The sequence below is a fragment of the Argopecten irradians genome, chromosome 16 (assembly GCF_041381155.1).
Source record: "Argopecten irradians isolate NY chromosome 16, Ai_NY, whole genome shotgun sequence".
NCBI classification, from domain to species: Eukaryota; Metazoa; Mollusca; class Bivalvia; order Pectinida; family Pectinidae; genus Argopecten; species Argopecten irradians.
Window position 1 is genome coordinate 8,578,103 of NC_091149.1, and position 19,735 is coordinate 8,597,837.

Genomic DNA, 19,735 nt, shown 5'->3' on the forward strand with positions numbered 1-19,735 from the left:
TCAGCTATTCTACGGCTTTTTCTCTCCTGTGGTTCAAATAAACAGAAGCCATTCATCAAAGTCACAATTTATCTGAATTCTCGGTCATGTTCGATGTGCATGGAAAGGATATAGAGCACTAACGTTTTGTTCAGTATCCGAAACGTACTTTATATTATTTGCTCCTGTGTTCAACATCATGAACTTTTACCAAACCTTTAACTCCATATTGCTATTTTTATAGCACTTCTATGAAAATGAAGTAACATGAAACATACTAGTATATAATATACCTTGATTTGTTAAGATATTTAAATACATAGATTGGATGAAAGACCTAAGGTAAGCACATTGAATGTTTGTCTTATAAAATAAAGTTTTGAAAAATTGATAAGCTTTTTAGATGTGATGACACGTTACCTCTAGCTAACTACATTTGTGGGTTATCTATGTGATTAAATAGGTTGTCTATGTAACTAATAAAGTTATCTAAGTAGTGAACTAGTGTAACAGGAGAGGAAAAAATGTACATAGCGGCCAGACTGGTATTCGTACCTGGGACCTCCGATCACTAGCCGAATGCTCTACCGCTTAGCTAACTGGTCACTGATCATCGACCCAGTCAAATCCCGCTACACAAGGTTGTATAAGCAGCAATTTAGAATCCCTGTGATCACGTCTTAATGTCTGATATACTGTATTTGCAGATTTATCTCCCTTTGAAGAAGTCTTCATTGTGAACAGCTGTCCTCGCGTGTCAACTAATGACAGTTCGCAATGATAATTGGTCTGAAGTGTTTCATTGGTAGGTATATATCCAATTATAACTACCAGAAATGCAGATTAATGACAGACATAACCCAGAGATCTTTATTTATGTTGATTTATATACAGACGATGGATTTTAACTATGTGATTTAGCAGGAGATTACATAGTGATAGAAATAAGTAGAATCAAAATATTAAACCGCTATGTCTGCAAACTGAAAACATGAGCGAAACTGCTTCAACAGAAACCAATATATGCAAATATTCTATAAAATGGAATGTTATTTATTACATTTCTTTTTTATCACCAAATTTGAAAATTGCTTTTGTTGTTTGTTTTTGAACAGCTGGTTAGAATAAATCGGTCGTATTCTGAACTCTTTTTCTAATATTGTTACTATGGTGATATGGGATTTCACGTTTTAAGAATCATTTCAAAAGAAGAAGAAAAACAATAAAAAGTTTCAAAACTGAGCCAATTGACATGTTAAACACAATTTCGTTAACAAACCAAAGACTGGACACCCTGACTAAAGGAAATTAATATCACGTAACCAGAACACTGTTTTAGTCGTGATAGTTCATGGCGAAGGTTTTCCTCGTCTTGTGGTCTTAATGGTCTAAGCAGCTAACTAGGCTGGCTTTATAAGTAGCTAACTAGGTTGTGTATGTAGCTAGCTAGGTTGTCTAAGTAGCTAACTAGGTTGTGTATGTAGCTAACTAGGTTGTGTATGTAGCTAACTAGGTTGTCTAAGTAGCTTACTAAGCTGGCTTTATAAGTAGCTAACTAGGTTGTTTATGTAGCTAACTAGGTTATCTAAGTATCTAACTAGGTTGTGTATGTAGCTAACTAGGTTGTCTAAGTAGCTAACTAAACTGGCTTTATAAGTAGCTAACTAGGTTATCTATATAGCTAACTAGTTGACTAACAAGGTTGGCTAACTATATATATGTTGTCTATGTAGCTAACTATGTTGTCTATGTAGCTAACTAGGTTGTCTAAGTAACAAACTAGGTTGTTTAAGTAACAAACTAGGTTGTTTATATAGCTAACTAATTTGTCTAATTAAAGTAGCTACCTAGGTTGGCTCCATAGCTACATAGATCGGATTAATAGCGAACCAAGTCGTCTAAGTAACAAACAAGTTTGTTAATGTAGCTTTTTAGATTGGCGAAGTAGCTAACTGGGTTATTCACTTAAAATATGTTGCCCGTATTTCAGACGGGCCGCGGTGGTCGAATTTGTAAAAATGTCCCGACATATAAACCAACCCTCCACCTCTTTCGAATTCGGGGCAGTTTCCAGCTACTGAGTGTAGATAGGTGGTTTTTCTTCGGAAACTCTGACTTTCCTCCTAGAATTGTCACGTTCTTAAATGACAGTGGCTAAACGACATTTCAAATGAACGACTTTCACCTAACCAAAATTCATTCTGAAGGAAATTCCGAATTGGTCATGAAGTATATTAATTCTGACTTGTACCGAATTGACACTGATGTATGCTGGATTTCGTGATATTTATCAACTGATAAGATTTTTTCGGGGTAATCATCAAAAAGATTACCGTTCTATCAATTTTACTTTACCATTTTAATACACCTTGCTTACCAGTTGTTTGTATTAAAAACAGTTCATGGTGAACTTCAACCGGTGACAACTATATCTCGATTTGTCAGAAATTGCCGGAAAAAACCTGACATGGACACTGGCATGATTATAAGAATTATTGCATACTTGAATTTAAATCTTTAAAACGCTCTATGTTTTGTTTAATATACTCTAATAAGTTTGTTACATCGCAGATCTACGTTGGGCTAAAGACAACCTGGTTATGTCTATACACAGATCTACAGGTCTAATTAGAGAAGAAAGAAATGATGATGCCTTCAACAGTTCAAATCAATATCACTTCGGTCTTCACCATCTTAGTGTCTATCAAGGGTTCCTAATATCTCAGTGTCTGCCGTGCCACTTCAGTCTTTCTCTGCGTTCTCGAAAACGTCAGGCTTAACGGCACCATCTTGTTTTTGTATACAAAAACGGTAGCTAACTCGTCGCTTATTTGTAAATGTTGTTTCATGATAACAAAAAAAAATCTGAATTATTTACCAACTTTCAGCTTTCTTTTTTTCTGGATGTATTAAGCTTCAAAATCAATTGATATAAGGGACCTGTTTCTTTAGGAGAACAGAATACATTTGTATTTGACAATAATCATAAAATTGCTTGGATTCATTGCATTAGTTGATGGTTTGTGTGGTCCTAAATATTTGCCAAGGTCTGCTTGTCAGTTCAATTAAATCTGCAGTAGTGAAACGATAAATAGCATAGAACTGTAATGTACCTATCTTAGCGGTGATATTCTGTTAGCATTTAGAGAGAGACATACTGCGGTATGGTCACGCCATAATTTGATTTTTGGTGTACATATATATCGTTTATAAAGCCATGGTGTCGATTATGCCAAATTAAGTAAAAACATTATTTGATCGATGGAAATTGTTTTTTAAGATTTCGAAACTGCTAAAGTTTAGTTTCTCGTTTTTTAATCAAAAATCGATAATATTTAATTTCTCGTTAATTGGTCATTAAAAATGCTCCTACGCTGATAGAGCTTAACCGATACCCATCATTTCAACGATGTATAATCGTGTTTATGTGTGTCTAATTAACACAAAAATGCATATAAAATCATTTATTTTGCTCTTGGTGAATGCGCAGTAAGTAATTCCATATAGATAGGGCATACATGAGCGCGATGGGTTTTGTTCGGGACGCAATTAATTATACTGAAGAAAGATACTAATTTGTCTGCTCCTGTTTTTGATAGAGAAAAATACCATTTGTCGGCGGTGGAGCATCTTTCACTTATACAGATATAAAATTTGATTACGTTATATTTCACCTTATACTCATATTAACATACCTATAAAATAATAAAAGATATACAAAACTTGCAATTTTGTTGACTTAATTTTACGCTTAAAATTGAAATTAGCCGTCCTAGCATGCATTCATCCACCTAATTCAGATTTCACCGCTCTATATTGTTATTTGGTGAAATTAAAACAGTGATTTATGCTGTTGTTATGTTACAAAGCATTGTATCTAGTGAAGTCCTTCCCTCAGGTGCCTAACGAGCAGGCTCATTAGTGTATTTACTTAATTAGTTCACGGTTCATCTGTTATCGGTAGTCTCTTTGATGTACCGGTAGCCATTAAAGTTCAAAGAGCCAATCCACGCGCATTTCTTATGTAACATAGCTATAACAATACCGTACTCAGTTACACTAAAAATGATAATCCATTTTAAAATGAACCTTCCTCGCGTACTTCAAGTTATCTTTGTGATGTTTCACGGATGAACAAAACATGGTCGTACGATTTATGAATGGTTACATAGCACCAACTGAATAGGAATGAAAATAATGGTTAAAGGCCCACTACCTTTCCGAAACGGCTTTTAATTTTTTAAATGGGAATGTAAAACATGATCGATAATTTTGTAGAGTCGCAAAAGTTATTAACTTACCGTTAATAATACATTTATCATCACCTTCTGAACGATTTGATTAAAATATATAATTACTTATTTTCATAACGCGGGTCGTCTTATGTTTCTCGCCGTCGTCCTAAATACCGCGCGGTAGTTGACTATCACTGCGCCAGACGGCAAAACAGCGAATTGACTCTCCACTGTTTTCATATATTTCGCAGGATCTCTTGCATATGTTTGGTGTCGTAACCTTATTTTAGGTCATCTGTATGCATTTTCTGATGTTATTAATGTTTTTTAAGAAACCTTTATTTTTTTGCTCCGGAAAGGAAATGGGCCTTTAAGTCAGTGCTTTTGATTTCAAATCATCTATAATATGTTCAGTTTTTGTGTTTTTGGTGAACGAATAAATCCCGTGAAAAGTCCTTTACAAAATAATTTCAATTGTGAATTACATGACCAGGGGGTCTCTCGTTTCCCCCTGGGGAGGGGTTTTATTTACTATAGTTTATATAGGAAAACACATTTTGAGCATTATTTGGTCATTTGTTATAGGAAATGAATCAAATGTTGTCATAATTATCAGGTATGAGATGACCTTTGAATCGAACAATTTTACCATGACTGACCCCCAGGTGCCTGAGGGGTTGGACCAAAGGGGTCAAATAATCAAAACTTCAAAAATCTTTTTAATGAAATTCCATAAATGGTAGAATTAAATACTCTTCATAGATGGAAAGGTCTAAAGGTCCTTTACAAAAATTGTGAATTATATGATCCTGGGGTCTCGAATTATCAGTATGAGATGGTGGTTGAACATTGTTGACAAACATCTGACTGATACTCAGGGTCTGAGGGGCAGGACCAAAAGGGGTAAAATAGTTTTTATACATGTTATTATGTAACCGTTTTCAAACAAAGTTGATTTGAATTATTCTGGGGTCCCTGGATGTCCCTCCCCTCGGGAGGTGATAACTGTATTTAGTCCACAAGCCTTTTTGTTGGATAGCAATTAAATATTAAATGTGCATGAATTATCGCCTTGACTGACATTATATAATCATAATACCAAGGTAAATTTGTACTCAGGTGACCGTCAAGGCCTCTCTGGCCTCTAGTATTAATTAAAGCAAAACAGCGAAATGCTGGTCTGCTGAAAGTTAATTTTCTAGTATAAGTGCCAAATCTCGAAAATTTTCACCCGCAAATCCCCCCAGCTTTATTGTAGTTCAAAAGGGCAATAATCAGTTGAATCCAATTTCCGAATATGGCTTCGGTGATAGAGATTTGATAGTAATATGTAAAAATTTGTCGCATCAAATAAAAATAGCAAAAATAGTAAAATAGCCATGACAATGGGATATACTCAATAGTCTACATAGTCGTTCTCTAGACAATGTACATTAATGATGTCTAACGACGAGGTTCGCTAATTTTAGACCCACTGTTGACATTTTCGGTACATTTACCTCTATTTTGTTTTTGAGGTATGATACAAAAGATGCCCGGATGATTCTTGTAATTATTTTAATGATCAAAGGAACCAAGCATTAATAAACGAAATATCTTCGATTGACAATAGGGTTTCACCATAACATGTCATTTACCTAATCAATTCCATGATCATGTGGAAAATACAAAATCTACAATAAATGCAGAATTCGTTATTTTTTGTTTACAAATGGTTTTCAGATTTTACACGTTTATATTTCTACGGTTATATACGATAATTAATTTCATTCGGAGCAATCTGATTTCTTTTAAAAGTACATGTATAAACTTTTTTCTTTTCATCAGAATCACTATAAACTTTATACCTGGTAATTGATAAAACAAAAACATTACTAACTTACATTGCATGTATCGGTATTTTGTTATGGGAATAAAAGAAAATGCACACATTAAAATTTAGTATTTTCAGATATGAGTGGTAAAGAGTAAGAGACGAAAATAATTAAAATAAAAGTATTAATATGGAAAAGCATATTTTCTCTGTGCTATAAGTACGACATTTGATTCAAATGGCATTGTTAGTCTGACATAGATCGACCGAAACAAAGGAATGTTACTTTCTTATTTTTCTATAATCCTCTAGAAATCCGTTTCTCATTATTTATATAATGCTTTTCGATTTGTACTAATATTTTCCTTTGTTGTATAAATTAACTTCCTCTATCCACCCGAGCGTAAAATTGTAAAAAATGTCCACTTTTGAAGTAAGGTATTACTATTTAGTCCATAATATATTGGCTCCCTCGTAAACTCTAGAAACAGCATCTCTGACTGTGTTGGTCTATCCTGAGGGAATAATAATGTAATGGAATATTTATCTCATGTTATTTTATAATTCAGTGAGTATTAATTTGGTATAAAAGGAGTTTCGGTAGAAAATGGAAGAGAAAAAAAAAAGATGAAAAAACGAGCCATGAAGAGCAATAACTTCAGCTGTATTTCATAAATTCTTTTATGATATGAACTAAAAATTACGATACATGTCACAGCATAACTACGATTAAAGATGGAAATATTTGAAGTATGTAGATAAAAAAATACAGATATGCATATTAATGATTGGTTTGTTGTAGAAGCTGTATTTCATAAATTCTCTTATGATATGAACTAAAACTTACGATACATGTCACAGCATAACTACAATTAAAGATGGAAATATTTAAAGTATGTAGATTAAAAAATACAGATATGCATATTAATGATTGGTTTGTTGTAGAATTGAGACAGTGCAGTAGCTGCTAATGCAACAAAAATAATATTGGTATTATAAACGTGGAATCTATAGAATCAAAAGTACATGGTAATGCAAAAGAAATATAAAATCTCCACATTTACTATATTTCTAGCACTAACGACCGCACCATTGAATTTATAATTGTTAATTGTAATATTCTAGATATCCGTTTGGTTAACAATCAATAGACCGTTAATATATTTTTAGTGATACCACATCCATTACCTGACACTTAGAACGAATATACGTACCCGGCCTACTATACTTTTCGGCCGGGTACGAATTGGTCCCTATGTGTCCTAGTGGAGCACTGCCTCCGAACATCACTCGGGCACAGTTTTCTATACTTTTTCGTAAGTTTCCGATTATTTTATGCGTATACATTTATTTAAATATATTATTTTTGTCCAAAACAAACATAACTACCATTCTTAATATCTACCGTACCGCTCACAAGACGTCAAATTCACGATTTGTGGACTTGCTCTTCAGAAAAAATTCATATGTACTGTAAAAAAATAATGCCTCAATGAGGATTTGATAATTTATGTGGTTCAGTTTTATTGCCTAGTAGGTAAGCTATATCAAAAAAAGTACGATAAAATGCAAACAAACGCTTTATAATGATTTGCATAATCTTTACTTTGCTCCATTAGCAGTAATAGGCACCAATTGTAGCTCTAAAGACGACACGGTTTTCTGTCTAAAAGTCTTTTGAGCTACAATATTGCAGCTACCTGACACTATGCAGTACGGATTGATATTAAATCTTTTATAATCTTGTAAGTATGTTTAGAATGGCGTTGTTGTTTAGAACATCAATTTTGTTCGGCTCGGTAATAGTGCGCCTGCGCCATAAATTTCATCTGAACATATTCATTGATGTGAAATTCTTGATATTTGTTATGAAGTTTCTAGACAATATTTATCGTTACCATAATAAATGCATGCCATAACAATATAACGAGTTTCACATTTATGAATTTCTTTAGTTTCAATTCATATGAATACACCGGTTTGCCAGCCAATGGAATGTGTTTATTGGGAAAACTACAATAAATGTCAAAACAAAATTATATACCACATGGTTGTGTGTATTTAAGTGTTTCGCAGTGATTCTACGTCAACCATGAACTTGAATGTAAATTATTTCCATCCATTGCTAACCCGAATTAATTAAGTATTTGTTTCCAATGTTCTCAGTAAGAAAAAATATTACATTTCTTTTTTAAAAAATACACTATCCTGTCAAAGTAAAACCGTGAGAGAATTTGCGACCCGATCTTGCTCCTATTCTTGCCAAAATAATTTGCTGTATATCTTTTAATTGTCCACAATGAAAATAAATTCAGTACCATTTGAAGTAAGAATAGAACCCAAATATGGGTCGCAAATTCACTCAGGATTATTTACTTTGGAAAAACTATGTGTGTTAAATGTAAAATCATCAGTAAAGCTTTCATTGCCATCTTTCGTTTAAGCTCTTGGTTTCCCGAAAGGACTTATATACATGTATTTCTTTCCATTGGTGTTCATCATCATTGTTAGAAGTTAAAAAGACGATATTATATCACATTTGTTCCACAAAATTAAAAGATGAACAATTTTTTAATCGTTGATAATGGGATAATGTCAATGTTTAAAGTACAAAAAGTCGATATAATATCATTCATGTATTTATTTCACAAAATAGAAAATGGGCCATTTTAATTCGTTAATTATGGGATAATGTCATTGTTTTGTTAAAAGGACAAAAAGACGATATAATATCGTATTTTTTCACAAAATTAAAAACATGAACCATTTAGATTCGTTAATAATGGGATAATGTCATTATTAAAAGTACAAAAAGACGATATAATATCATATTTATTCCACAAAATCATAAAATGAACCATTTTCAGTCGTAATTATGTCATTTGATGCTAATTTTAACCGTACAAAAAGACGATATAATATCACATTTATTCCACAAAATCATAAAACGAACCAATTTTAAGTCGTTAATTATGTCATTTGATGCTAATTTTAACTGTTTAAAAAGACGATATAATATCACATTTATTCCACAAAATCATAAAACGAACCAATTTTAAGTCGTTAATTATGTCATTTGATGCTAATTTTAACTGTATAAAAAGACGATATAATATTACATTTATTCCACAAAATCATAAAACGAACCAATTTTAAGTCGTTAATTATGTCATTTGATGCTAATTTTAACTGTTTAAAAAGACGATATAATATCACATTTATTCCACAAAATCATAAAACGAACCAATTTTAAGTCGTTAATTATGTCATTTGATGCTAATTTTAACTGTATAAAAAGACGATATAATATTATATTTATTCCACAATATTATAAAATGAAACATTTTAATTAGTTAATATTGTCATATAAACTCAGAGAGACGAATTTATTTGATGTTGATGACAATGCCCTAAACAACCGAATAATAAAAACAAGCATGTTGATAACACAGAAAAAACCCATACCATAGATCAAATGACTACATGTGAAGGCTACACCGATATATCAAATATCTTGTAATTTGTAAAAAAGCGACTTCCTAGTCTAATACAGAAACCTATCTAAAGAGTGCCAACTTGATTAGACGTCTCGACCAATTGGTTGTTGTAATGCGATTATTTTTCTGGTGGCTATTTTTCTCTTATTCAGATTGCAGTTTAGTCTCTCCATTGACCGGCCCTGGTTCTATAGGATCGACGACGAAGCTGGGCGGATTGATAAAGAAGTCTGGCGGATTAATCTTGATCCTCTTCATTTCTGGTATAGATCTACTAATTAATGGCATGAACGATTCACCGGTTATAGAACATTAAAGGTCAACAGTGTCTTTTTTCTATCCGTCCATTCCTTAGATATTTTATATATTCTGTACATCAATGAAGCCCTTACATATTTCTATGCCATTTACAGCCCCCACAGGGTCTCAATAAAAATATCTTTAAAAGAGTACAAATTTGTCTTACAACAAATATTGATGAATAAAAAACAATCGACCAAGCCGCCAGTCTGACTGTCGCTTGTCTGTCTGTTTGTCTCTGTGATGCTAGGTTGGAAGTATTCATTATCGCACTTTGTGCCTTTGAAGAATTAGCGATTCAAAAATATTTGCTAAGAACGAAGTGTTTTTATCGTTCAATAGATTATATACATAGATAGACTTACCAAGATAATAAAAATAGAGTGATATAAAATGGAGTAAACAATTATGAATTGAAAAGGGAGTTTGTCAACCCATTGGAATCAATCAAGATGACGTTCCAGAAGATATAGCGTCCTCTGTTTCAAACTCTACAAACTGCAACTAAAATCTAGTTGAAATGCAATCATATCATAATATCGAGTAAAAATTGCCAATATTGAAAATGAGAATGTACTACAAATCACAATTCAAATTTAAATCAAAAGTCAAATGCAATAATATCCTAATATCGATTAAAAATTGCCACTATTTCTCCATTAGTCACTCGATGGAATGGATGAAATCCTCACTGATTTCAGTTATGATCTGAATATCAATACATTCTTCACAAACAATAGGCCATGGAAACCACGTGGAAAGTTTCTTCTCTAGATGATGCAAAAATAAATAAATAAATATAAATGTACATGCTATATCAACCGTAAAATGAAGTAGGATTGTTGGCGTTGTACATTACGGTACAGTCATGCACTCTAATTTAAAAAAAAAATAACCTCGCCCTTTCAGATTGGCGAGAAAGTTCCCTTTGTAAACTTGTAAATTTGGTTACTTTTAAATCTATTACTCATTATTTATTTAAAACCTTATGAAGACCCTGTTTTGTCCGTGTTATAAGCTAGCTGATGCATTGCCAGATGACATTGGCGTTGATGTAGATTTACGCCAAAAAGTACTGTGACCTTTGACCCATCGATGAGGAGAAACATATGACGTGTTTATATCTCGCCTAATTGAAGACAAATCGGACGAGGAATAGAACCAAGACAGGCTGTTAACGGTGTTTCATCGCCTAAACGAGTCATCCATTAATATACATAACGGGGTTATCATCGGACAAAAGATAAAACCAAAACTGTTATCAGTCGATAATCCATCTACGTTTCTGTTCATCGTTCATCTTCTGAAATTTTAACCTAGTTACTTACTGCTTGGTTTAAATGATATCCTGAAACAAGTTCAAAGTACTTCAATTGATCCGCATTTCTGCATATGATACTACAGTAATGTAGTCTTTATTCATGAATTAAATACTAGTCACATTTCACATACATAATGTAAAGCATATAACGTGGGTGTGGTAAAAAATATGCCCCGTCCTCTGCGGTTATGCAAATTTTGTAATGAAATTGAGGATGAAACCAACTTCATTTTTTCGTTAACTCTACAGTGAGAGCAATTTTCTTTAATAGTCATAAAGATGTAATTAATCACCATCTAACAGATTTTGAAAATTTGATGCAACTCTTGTCATCTAACGATCTAAGACTTCTGCATGATTTAGGCCTCTTTGTTAAGAAGTCATTTGAACTGAGGAAAGCTGGCTTGATAAATGTTTAAGTTGTTTTGATCTACTTTGTGTTATGTACATGTATGTTTTGCTATCGATCTCTGTTGTATGGAAGTAAGGAAGCAATAAAGTTGTGTATCAATGTGTAATCTGAAAAATGTTTTTGAATATTGATGTGTAACTAAAAATCCTTTTTATCATATCTGCTTTCATCCGGGACCTGTCATCAAACTTAGAAAAAATCGCGACGCAATCCTTTGACAAAGACATGACTTGCTGATTATTTACTCCCACCAACGATTCCGAAAACAACAGGGATAAAAAATATTTCCCTGTTCTGCCGTTCCACCAAGAATACCGTACGTACGTGACCAACATAATTACATGTACATGAAGTGGTCAGACACCAGAAAAAACCGGATGCCGCCAGAGTTCTCTGAGAATGTTTACCATACAGGATTGGCGCGTTGATAAAATATATATTTTTCCACAATGTATATCATCAGTCATGGCATGGATAGTTTAGGATCGTTCAGTGCTGATATCTTATATACACACTGGATCAAACTGTCACATCTTTTTTGATATTCCTGTGGCTATGTGAGTCATTTTCATTTCTGTTGTTTTTTGAAATAGCAGAAGTAAGGTGCATTTGATGTGGACCGTGTGAATGATCTCCAATGTTCTATATTTACATTCATTGCCCACTTCTACTATATAAACTAACCAAGACAAAGTGAAGTCTGTGGGGGTATAACTAACACCAACCGTGGCCATTATGACGTCACTTATGTTGAATAGTAACGTCAATTGATCACCTTCAAAATAGCTGTTCCATCTTGTGCATTAAAACGTTGTTGTGATCAGTTTTCCTGATCTGGTTTAAACAATGCTAATGCAGAGACCCCAAAATTAGTTAAAAATGCAAATTTAAGTATTGAACTATCTTCCTGTAGAATCTATATATAGACGCCAGAGCTTTGCAGACAATCTTCTCCTAATGCGCTAGGGCGCATTATGAAGACAGTTTAATACTTTATTATTTCAAGTACAAAACCTTCTCTTTATTCAAAGCATTTCTCGTAAAACGTAAGCATTTCTCGTAAAACGTAAGCATTTCTCGTAAAACGTAAGCATTTCTCGTAAAACGTAAGCATTTCTCGTAAAACGTCTACACAATGACTAGGGGTTCTTACTAAATCGAAACTTTCAACTTGTTAAATGTTAATTTTGATTCTGAATACTTGTGCGCGCACTATAGAGAAGACATATGAAGAAATGAAGCGGCTTCTGTGCAGATGATAGATTTCTAAAAATAGCAACAAAAGTAACCTTTACTTTGACCTGACTTCACTGAAACTTTAATTTCTCAAGGGTCCAGTATCATGAACATACCTTAACTTCATGGAATCCATTAACTTAAATTTCCCTACAGAAAAGCATTACAAAAGTTAAGGAAAACATCATAAGTTAAAGAGCATCCCTTAAAATCTGTTTAATGCTTTCCTACGGAGAATTTTAGGTTAAATTATTCCTTAAATTTAAGGAATGTTCATGAACTGGGCCAAGTATTGTGTATGCTCTATCGCTGTATTACGTTTGGTGAAAATCAATGGAAAGTAATTTAGGATCCTGACCATGGTAGTCTAAAAATAGTTACAGTGACCTTGGTAACTATATCTGACATCACAGAAACTTAAACATGTTCATGGTGTACATGTGTATTAAATTTGGTGAAAAACCCCTGGAAGGGCCTGTCTATTATATTCTTTAAATAGTAACATGTAGTGACCTTGAAATTTACCTGACGACGCTGAAAAGCTATCTCTGTTGCAGTGTAGTGGACGTGAACGAATAAGCTGCTCCCCAAATTCCCTGGCAATGACAGCACAGAATGTGTGACGATTATTTTCTTAAAATAGCATTAATGACCTTGACCACGACACAGGTTGCTCTAGGAATTACAAAAGGTTTTCCATTGGAAAGCATTACAGAAGTTTCTTCCATTACAGAAGTTTCTTCATAAGAAAACACTGCAGAAGGTAAGGGGCCATGTTGGGTGAAAGAAAATTCTCAATATTTCTCGTCAGTGAACCGCAGTTGATTGCACTGAACTTCGCCTGTACTTATCGTAGTCTCCGAAGATGTACATTTGCGTATTACCGTAAAGCTGACTATTTAAGTGGGGATGCTATTTTTGCGATTTCGCGGGATATTGCAATGATCGCGAAAATTTGATCCGCGAAATATTGAGAAATGATGATTAATAAAATGTATACCATTAAAGCCATATTCGAATAAAGTTCAAAACCGCTAACATTTTGGGTTAAATCTCGAAAATTTTGGCCCTCGAAAACAAGGGACTACTGTGAAATCATTAATTTTCGTGGGGGTATAATTTTCGTGGATTTCGTTTTTTGACCAAAATCAACGAATTTACATCCCCACGAAAATATATATATCTATACCAATGCCATGTAAGTTTATGCTTTCATACATTGTAGGATGATTATTACCTCACTACATAAGGTCTATTTCGGGGACAAGCATGACAAGTTCAAAGTTGGAAAATATTGTTCAAACAAAGATAGTTTCAGAATTTCATAGACTTCATCTTCATGTACCAACAAATAATTGATTGAGTATATCATGACTATCAATGTGACACGATAATTGTTTGTTGGACACATCTGTAAAAACAATGGCCGAGTACCGACTCTAGATTGTGATTGTAACTGTGTTATGTGGTAGAGCTTAGTTCCGCTTGAGAGATCAAACAATACAGGTGACAGTGTCGCCTGTGTATATTTTAACGGTAATGTGTAAGGTCTTCTCCACGAATTTAAGTGCCAACGAAATTGTAAAATTTTAGAATCCACGAAAATTGAGCCCAACGAAAATAAATGATTTCACAGTATACGCTTTATCCGACATTGGCTCTACAAGAATTCTCAAACCGATCAATTATTTATCACCTTGAATATATATGAAAAGTTAGACTTACCTATAACTGCATTTGAAGTTCGATTCCAATTCCGTCATTTTACTACATTACAAAAGTCTGACCATATTTCTATATTGCATCTAAATTCAATGTTCTATACTATGCATCCCTGATTGACCTTGTTAAGTTTGATTCCAGATTCACTGTTCTATACTATGCATCCCTGATTGGCCTTGTTAAGTCTGATTCCAGATTCACTGTTCTTTACTATGCATCCCTGATTGGCCTTGTTACCCCAGGTAAGTCTGACTCCAGATTCACTGTTCTATACTATGCATCCCTGATTGGCCTTGTTAAGTCTGATTCCAGATTCACTGTTCTACACTATGCATCCCTGATTGGCCTTGTTAAGTCTGATTCCAGATTCACTGTTCTACTTTTGCTTCCCTGATTGGTCTTGGAAGTCTGAATCCAGATTCACTGTACTACTTTTGCATCCCTGATTGGTCTTGTAAGTCTGACTCCAGAATCACTGTTCTATACTATGCATCCCTGATTGGCCTTGTATACTATGCATCCCTGATTGGCCTCGCTACCTTAGGTAAGTCTGACTCCAGATTCACTATACTACACTATCCATCCCCGATTGGCCTTGTTACCCCAGGTAAGTCTGACTCCAGATTCACTGTTCTTTACTATGCATCCCTGATTGGCCTTCTATACTATGCATCCCTGATTGGCCTTGTTAAGTCTGACTCCAGATTCACTGTTCTTTACTATGCATCCCTGATTGGCCTTGTTACCCCAGGTAAGTCTGACTCCAGATTCACTGTTCTTTACTATGCATCCCTGATTGGCCTTGTTACCCCAGGTAAGTCTGACTCCAGATTCACTGTTCTATACTATGCATCCCTGATTGGCCTTGTGGCCCTAGGTAAGTCTGACTCCAGATTCACCCGTACAGGTATGTAGTAAAACCGATTATCATTGTCTTTTTTCTGCCAGTTTATTCCCACTGTTTTGTCGTCGACCGTTATACAAAAGCTTCTTACGTTCATCACTCCATGGGCGGCATAAAAAACCCATTTTAAAGAGAGCACTTACTTGTGTGATATTGATGTAGAGAATGGATAGAATACCGATGAAGATGGCTCTTTATTTTCCCGAGCGATTTATTTTCCCGATCGAAGTATGTTCGCGATATTTGATCTCCGCTTATTAACTAGACTGGTTCCCGCCTCAGTTACCTCCCTTGCGTACGCTTCACTGAGGACCGGTAGCGAGTAGCCATCTTGAGTGAGAATTCCAACTCCAGAGTAGTGTGCATCATTTCTGCGCATGATATGTCATCATGGAGACGGCTACTTCCGTTAAAAGAAAATAACGCCATTAACGTCGTTCCTATGAACAAACTAAACTCTGTTAGCACGAAATGATTTCAAAACTTAAAGATATTATTTAATTTTGTTTATATATCGTTCAAATAAATTATTTATTCTTTACGTTAAGATCCGTCGCTTCGTGCGTAAAGGGGTTTCCCACGTCTAAAAAAAGTGATACCAGCGAACCGGATATGTAGATTGACCAATCAAAAAAATCATCATGGTTACCCGCTACCGGTCCCTAGTGAGCGGAGCGCAGCCTGGCGGAGAGTAGAGAACTAAGGGGAGGGAACCAGTCTACTTATTAACATCTATATCGTTAACATTGCTAAATATCATCCAATTAAAAAAAACCTAATGTTAATCTTGGTGAACTTTTGAAATGGAAATCCTTGTAAAGGCTTACTATATATATATATAGTCTTGATTGAATCTTTATGAACGTCATCTAGTCTTGTTTGAATCATTGTGAACGTCAACTAGTCTTGTTTGAATCCTTGTGAACGTCAACTAGTCTTGTTTGAATCCTTGTGAACGTCAACTAGTCTTGTTTGAATCCTTGTGAACGTCAACTAGTCTTGTTTGAATCCTTGTGAACGTCAGCAAGTCTTGTTTGAATCCTTGTGAACGTCAACTAGTCTTGTTTGAATCCTTGTGAACGTCAACTAGTCTTGTTTGAATCATTGTGAACGTCATCTAGTCTTGTTTGAATCATTGTGAACGTCATCTAGTCTTGTTTGAATCATTGTGAACGTCAACTAGTCTTGTTTGAATCCTTGTGAACGTCAACTAGTCTTGTTTGAATCCTTGTGAACGTCAACTAGTCTTGTTTGAATCCTTGTGAACGTCAGCTAGTCTTGTTTGAATCCTTGTGAACGTCAACTAGTCTTGTTTGAATCCTTGTGAACGTCAACTAGTCTTGTTTGAATCCTTGTGAACGTCAACTAGTCTTGTTTGAATCCTTGTGAACGTCAACTAGTCTTGTTTGAATCCTTGTGAACGTCAACTAGTCTTGTTTGAATCATTGTGAACGTCAACTAGTCTTGTTTGAATCCTTGTGAACGTCAACTAGTCTTGTTTGAATCCTTGTGAACGTCAACTAGTCTTGTTTGAATCCTTGTGAACGTCAACTAGTCTTGTTTGAATCCTTGTGAACGTCAACTAGTCTTGTTTGAATCCTTGTGAACGTCAACTAGTCTTGTTGGAATCCTTGTGAACGTCAGCTAGTCTTGTTTGAATCCTTGTGAACTCCAACCAATCTTGATTGAATCCTCATGAACGCCAACTAGTCTTGATTGAATCCTTGTGAACATCGACCAAGTTTGATTGAATAAATGGTTCGTTATGAATGACTTTCTTCATGTCTTCATGTGATCCAAATCGATGTTACGATCGAGTTTAGATCTTGCGCTCATTTAGTCCGCTAAACCTGCCTATATTATTAGGCTTATTAAAAAATTAAAAAAAAAAATGAAAAAAAGCCTATTAATATAGGCAGGTTTAGCGGGCTAGCGCCCATGGTATTTGCAAAAGCAAAATAGATGTTTTGACTATCGAAGAATCCTATTAGCTAACTTCTGGTCAGAAAAGATGGTCGACAAACATGCTTTTAGACCGGTTAGGTCCCAAAATGGAATATCTATTAGAACGGTCCCAAAATAGAATACATTTCATTTGCATTTACAACAAAAGGAACCATCTTAATAACTTAATGTTGACAAAAAAATGTTACGGAGGGTCGGGCAAACCAATGCTGTATATGCATTTTACTGAGTTATCTGCCCTTGCAGGTAGGTATTGATTCTGACGTCATGCATTTGCGAACGTATCGTCATGCTTTTCAGACAAATCGACGCGAGTATTGCTCACAAAATATTGACGTCACAATAGATACCTATAATTTGTATCAACATGTACCCGCAAGGGAGGTAACTCTGCAATACGAAAAAGGACGGAATACCGGTGACTGACCAAAATACCTTGTTGGTGTTGACGTGTGTTGTAAACAACTACAGTCCATCAATACCTGGTAGATACAATGATGCCGACCGCGTTCTCACCTTTACAATGTATAAAATAACCACGATAGCCAAGTCCTGATTAGCTGTGGTCAATATATAGTCTACATTACCTATCGTTGACGTACTGGTCATTTGTTTGGTGTCATTGAACTTTTACTCACGCACTGTCAGTCTTATATAGACATGTTACCATGGTAACTCAATGTTTGATCTTGCGAGATCTGTATATCTAAATAGTTATAATGTATTTATTATATTTTCATGATAGTAAGTTTCCTCATAAGATGAAGAGTCACTTTTTTTCCACAGCACCCGCTGTCCTGCTTTGTACAATACAACTTTTCCTATCGTTGACTACTAGAAATCCCTCAATAACTGCATTTGTTCAAAATTGCACTGTTTTATTGTTTGCGTGACAAAACGGCTACGGTTTTCGTATAATTCGTATTTCGATTAACTGAACAAGCGCAAGTAAATCGGATTAACGATAGTTATGATTTTGGGAAGTTTAATTTGTTAATTCTACAGAAAGGCTATATATCATTGTGATACACATTACATCTGGAAGACAATTCCACACGGATGGTGGGTGGTCTCCGAAGACACTTATCACACGCGCACCTGCCGCACGCGCTCTTTATGTATACAAATGTAACTGTCGTACCTGCCGCACGCGCTCCCTACCTGTCCCACCTGCCGCACGTGCTCCCTACCTGTGATCTCGGATGCAATTGTCGGTGTCATTATTGATTTCACGCTTATTTTCTCGAGTCCCGTAATACCATAGACATTTTGATTTTATATACAGATCTGCTGGAGTGGTCGAGACGCCATCCCGTAAGGCTACCAGAATTGTGTGACGTTAATATCATTGGTATAATTGTATTTATGACCGTCTTTAGGAGTGGTGGATCCACGGGATCTTCCTGTCAATGGAAATGTCCTCAACAAGTTCAGCACCTTGTACAGAAATGTTTGCTTATCAAGGGTCGCATTAGATATAACTGATATTTTACCTTGTCATAATTATAGTCCCACCCCCGCAAGGAAGTAAGGAGGAAATGATATACACGAAAAAAAAGAAGAAGAAATAATCTGCACCTCCACTGTATATAACTTTGCGTTTTTAACAATCTATGCACGCCCCTTGCCAATCCACCGTAAACTTATCATCATTATCGATGGATTAGTGTAACATATAAGAAGAAGAATGAGGAGGTTTATAGACACAACGATCGACTGAATACTCCTAAATTACTGAAAGGATCATTCCAACAAACTTGATGGCAATAATCCTTATACAGTGAACATTTTTACTTATACCTCTTTTGGATAGGTTGATTACATGACTACTCCTAAACTACTGGAGGGATTGAAACTTTGGGTTCGGAGCGGATTAGTTAATGGTTTTGTCTTTTATAGAAAGTCTAGTAGTCATTTAGCTAAACTAAAATAGAGGCCCAATGGGCATGTATCTCTCACCATCTGTCGTGTTAAAGCAAACCATGTTGTATACGAGTATATGTCATTATTCAGGCTAGTATATGCATAAAGGGAAGTTTCAACAAATTGATGAAGTAAATATAGAAGATGAATTTAAAATGATTTGTTAGGTCACCTGAGACGAAGTCTCAAGTGACCTATTCTAATCGCCTTTTGTCCGTCGTCGTCCGTCGTATGTCCGTAAACAACATAAATTTTCGACTTCTTCTCCAAAACCACTGAAGCAATTTCAATGAAATTTTGCACAAACCTTCTAAGGCATATGACCAATCAAAATTGTGAATTATATGAACCCCATCCCCCAGGGGGCTGTGGGAGGGGCCAAAAGGCGTAAAATTGGTTAAAATTTATTCCCTATCGCCTTTCCCTCC